We start from the raw sequence: 5,863 nt of genomic DNA, 5'->3' as shown, positions 1-5,863 counted from the left end.
AAATCTATTAACCATTCAATCTATTAAAAATAAAAAATTAGTTAAGTGAAAGTTATATTTTTAAATACAAGAAATTTGAGAAATGAAAAATTTAAAAAAAAATTTCAAAATCTAAATTTTCGAACCCGATCCGAAATAACCGAACCCAAACTAAAAATATCCGAACCCGACCCGAAGTACAGAAATACCCGAACGGGTTCTATACCTCTATACCGAAATACCCGATCCGAACCCGAACGCCAACCCCTGCCCCTTAGTAAGCTGGCCCTGTTATTGACCTGCAAACAAGCTCTCAAACCAAAGAAGAAAGTATTCTGAGATGGAAAGCTTTGTCTATGATTACGAACTAGCAAACGAAATCATATTTTTTTTCAAACTTCAAAATTGCAGTTCTATTAATTATTGATGGAATTACAGAGTCCCACTTTTGAACAGGCTTGAAATAGAGACTGAAAAGTGCATAACTAACATTGTGTAGGAGGAAAATATATATATGTGGAAGCATGGACAAGATAAGTACAAAAAGCTTTTTCCTCTCGTGAAAATTGAATGTAATCCGGGAAAAGCACCAGGTTTGCAATTGGTACCAAGCTGTGTGGTTTCAATATGCAATACCAAAGTACTCTTTTCTTTTATAGATTGCTGCTATACACGATATATTTTCAACAGGAGATCGTAACGGAACGTGAATGTCATGCTACATGTGCTCTTTGCCAAGCACCTTTGGAAACAACAGGGCATGTCTTTTTGAGTGTCAATAGTCTGCACAAGTGTGGGAGACATTCACAAAAGGAGTACTAAGGCACAAGTATATAGCGAGTTCGCAAATCCTTCTTGGCCTCCCTCATCACAGACTCTTTCGCAGAATAATTGATGCTCTTCACTTTAAGATATATATTTCAGGCAACAATCCACAGCAGGGGCGGACCCAAGCCTACAGCAGGTGTGGCACATGCCAGAGGCTACTTATAAATAATTTTGTAGAAAGCTATAGACAGATGTGGCTTCTCACCTCTTCTGCATTAAATGGTTGAATGGTGCCCCATGTAACTCAAGTTTGACTCACACCCTTGTTTTTGTTTTTAGGTCCGACTTGGGTTCACCCCTTGTGGTGAATTTTCTAATTCACCTCAATCTTCTAAACCAATTAAAATGCCATGTAGGATTATGTAAAAAACAATTAGAGAAAAAAAAGAAAAACAGTTGAAAAAATAAAAGACGTCGGCTTCTTCTTCTTCATCCCCACATAAATGATATGAAGCTTCATTTGTCAAGCTTTGAGTCTCTTATTATGTGCTTTCAAATACAATTCTATACCCTAAATCCAAATTCTATACCCTAAACCTAAACTGTAAACCTTAAACCCAAACCCAAACCCAAACCCAAACCCAAACTGTAAACCCTAAACCCAAACTCAATTGTAAACTCTAAACCCAAACCTAATACATCTAAATAAAGTTTAGAGTTTACGATTTGGGTTATTGATGCATATTATTGTTTATCTATCTCATAAGAGAACATGATTTGATTGGATTTCGAGAAGATAAAGTCGAAATTAGATTTGAAAGCACAGAATCAGAGACTTAAACTTGACAAATAAAGCTTCATATCTTTTCTGTGAGGATGAAGAAGAAAGAAGCAGAGGCAATAGAGATCACGTTCTCTTCTTTGACAATGACGTCTTTTATATTTTTTTCACATATTTTCCTTGTTTTTTTTAATTTTATTTTCTTTTTAACTAATCCTACATGACACTTTAATTGATGCAGAGAGTTGAAGTGAATTTAAGAGTTCACCACAGGGGGTGAACCCAAGTTTTGTTCATTCTTTTTACACCCTTTGTTATATTTAGTCACCCTTTCAAAAAAAAATGTTCAGTTCTCCATAAAAAAAAAATGTTCATTTCTCCATTTTTTGAATTACCTAATAGAAATGATTTTCTTTTCTTCTTTTCTTTAATATTGATTTTTACCTTTTTAAAATGAAGTTACTTTATTTAAGTTTTACTTTAACAATTATTTTTATCAAATTTATAATTTTCAACAATTAAACTAATAGAACAACTAAAATGAATACATGTTGTCATAATAAAATTATATATAATATCTACTTTTTTAATATTACTGAAAAATATTTTAGCACTGTAAAAATGTTTATCTTTTTTATATGACTTGTTTAAAATAAATATTTTTATAAAAATATAACTAAACATATATTTTAATGAATAAATTAATTATAAATTAATTTATAATTAATATATATATTTATATATTGTGCCACATGTTAAATTATTTTTTGGATCCGCCCCTGATCCACAGTATTTAGAGAGAAAGAAACCAAAGAAGGCATGACCAATTGCCTTCACCAGCAACATAACTGATCAAGTTGATTGATAAAAACATGAGGAACAAGTTAGCATTGTTCAGAAAAAGAAAAGAGAAAAAATTTGAATTGAAGGAAGTATGGCCTTCTGCTTTGCTACAAGACCACTAAAGAATATTTGCTTAACAAAACTCTTTTTTCTCACCAAAAAAGACAAAGCTCTTAAAATTGTAGTAATTAAAAAAAATGAAAAAGGAGAAAAGAGACGCATAAATGTTCGGAGACTCTCTTTGCATAGAGACCAACAATAAAAACGTGAGAAACTCATTGATTAGTTGTCTTTATTTTACTGGTTACATATATTTTAAATTAAACTTTAGTAACATAAATAAAATATATTATTATTATATATATGAGGTACTTTGTGGAGAGACTCTTTCAATGAGGATGTTCTAGTTAGTGGATGAGTTATAAAAGAGTATGGTCATTTTTTTTTTAATTGGTTACACACTATGTAAATAGAGCTTTTGAATTAAATTTAACATTCATTTTTAAAAATTATTAATTCTACCAATTTATTCTAGGTCAAGTTGTGAATCAAAAAGTTTATAGTTTCTATTATCGACAAAAAAATCATATTTCAAAAAAAAAAATATGAAAATTTATAAAAACAGGGAGAAAGAGTGTAACCGCATACTCATTGTTACCGGGGCCAATAGCCTTCTAGCTCCGGTCACCACCCCTAGCCGTATCTTTTGATCCTCTCATCCTCTTCACTTTCTCTTTTTTTTTTGTTAGGTGTTACTGATTTTCGCCTGAGTTTTTGGTGAATCTAGTCGAAGCTACAGACGTCTGTGGCCTGTCTGGAGCACTAGCGAAGCGAGATTGGGTAGGGGAGTCTAAGGTACCTTCGATTTCAGTCTCTGCTTGCTAAATGAAACAGATTTGGGTCAGATTTGTACTTCAATATGCCGGAAAGGATGGTCGAGCGTTGCTCTCCTCCTCAGTGTCTTGGCTTCAGCTTGTACCTGTGCGCTTTTGCTGGCTTGTTGCAAGATCAGTAGATGTCTTTCTTGGTGGAACTTTTGGATCTTCCCATTTGTGTCATCTTGTCGGATTTTAGGGTATTAGTGGTCTGACAGGCACCGTGCTTCTCAATCTATATGGTGTTTGACAGTTTCTTTTGCAAATTTTCTTTCCTGTTTTGGTGATTGCTTTGATCTCTTGTCATTTCGATTTGTGTCTGGATGTTTGAGTATTTGGTTTCGATCGACGAGGCATCGTTTGTGTAGGTTTTGTGTAGATTTATGGTGGGCTTCTATCTAAGGGGAAAGGGGACGTTATTGATATACCATGGATTTGAGCCATTTTCACCCATGGTATATAAATTTTTTACTATCTATATACTATATATTCTATCCTATTAGGTATGTTTTCAGGTTCAGAAATATTTTGGAGTATGGTGATGATTATGGAGCATTTATGAGCTTAAAAAAGATTGCATCCGAGCTGACCATCAGAGGTCGATACGAAGAAGACGAAATCGATCGATGTACATCCTATACCATCGATCGATGTCGAGACGCGGAGCGCGCGACTTGGTTCCAGCCGACTTTAAACCCAAGACTTCACCAAATTACAAGATTACCCCTGACGAGTTTTTAACCTAATAGTTATATACTTGCCTAAGTGTTAGAAGGCAAGGGAGACACAGTTTTACAGAGTTTTTCAGCCACCATTGTATTCTTAGGAGATAAGATCATAGAGAGATTTGTGATTGGAACTCCATTGATTCATCTATTCTATTATATGCAGTTTTTATCTATATTTTGTGTTATGAATTGCTTAGCTATGTCTGAGTAGTTTACTTGTTAGATTCAGGGTTCAAATAGGTTAGAGGGATTAGCTCCAACTATAGAATTGCTAAGTTGTGGTATTCATTGAAAGATTGTTCTTACTGCTTGTTTTAGCCTTGCTAACTAGAACATGAACCTAGGAATCTGCATGAGTCAAGCATCCTTGACCATCATGTCCTGAATCTAGTCTATCATACTAGGACTGCTAGAAAAAGACTAACCGCTGATCTAGAAAGCTAGTGAGCATTATCAACCTGCGCCTAGGGCTTAGCTTGAAGCATCGATCGATATTGTCTTCTGACAATCGATCGACATTTTCTTGTGATCAAAAGACTAACCGTTAAGATCCAAGATCTAGTTAGTTAACCAGTGAAAAATTGCCATCGCTGATCACTGTGATTAAGGAGTTGAGCTCTAATATATCATGCATGCAACTGTTAGGCATCTATAGGATTATAATCTCCAACACCTGAATAGAAACCATGCATCTAATACCTTTCCAATAAGTTATACCCCCAATCATCTTGTTAGTCGAGCAATAGACTTGCTCAATTAGGATTGCTATTTACTTTTAAACCCATAAAACAACAAACACTTAGAATCAATAATTTAACTAGATTTAATAGGTTCCCTAGCTCCTTGTGGATTCGATCCCTAAGTACTACAATTGAACCTCTTATTTGAGAGAGTAATTCACTCCTTAGGGTAATTTGAGTGGTATCAAATTTGGCGCCGCTGCCGGGGAGCTTTGATCGCATTTAGATTTAGTGTTATTGATTCTTATTCTTTTCTCTACCCCCGTTCTGACACAAAATTTTTTCTTGTCTTTTCAGGTACATGCCCAGCAGTACCAGAAGCAACAAGGATAAATGCTTGCTATTCTCAGAAGTCCTGCTCACTTGGAACGCACGATCCACAAAGACCAACGTTCCACATCGCTCGACGCATCAACTTTCACGTCGACTGATTCTCGCACCCAACCGTCGACCGACACCTGACCTTCATCGTCGACCGATCCACATCGTTCAACATCGATTGATACTACACCGCGTACGTCGATCGATCCTCAGTCATGAAACATTGTTGCGAATGTTATTCTCAGACATGATGAGAATGGAGACCTGTATGACCAGGACGGTCATCTGCGTAATGCAACAGGTCAGAAACTAGACGCTTAGGGGAATGTAATCCCTGATACTGATGCTACAGGAGCTGCTCAACCTGTAGAAGAGGTTGCTCAACCAAAGGCACTGGCTGACTACCATCGTCCATACGAGTACTACGCCAACAGATCAGTTATTCGACTTCCAGAGATTCAGAAGCAGAACTTCTAGCTGAAGCCTCAGTACTACACACTCGTGTCGCAGCTACCCTACTCTGGGTTACCGGACGAGCATCCTATGGACCATCTAGAAAGGTTCGAGGATCTTATCGCTGCTATTCGTATGGATGGAGACCCTGAGTACTACCTATTGTGCAAGCTCTTCAAGTATACTTTGACTGGAGAAGCAATGCACTGGCTTAAGTAGCTACCCATATGATCTCTAACATCCTGGGCCGACATCAAGAATGCTTTCTTGCGAAACTTCTTTGATGAGGCACGCGCTGAAGATTTGAGGAGAAAAATCGCCACATTCGCGCAGGAGACTGGAGAGTCTTTCAAAGATGCGTGGATCAGATTCAAG

Source organism: Brassica oleracea, chromosome C6 (genome assembly GCF_000695525.1).
Source record: "Brassica oleracea var. oleracea cultivar TO1000 chromosome C6, BOL, whole genome shotgun sequence".
Taxonomy (NCBI): Eukaryota; Viridiplantae; Streptophyta; class Magnoliopsida; order Brassicales; family Brassicaceae; genus Brassica; species Brassica oleracea.
Note: the sequence above shows the minus strand (reverse complement) of the source record.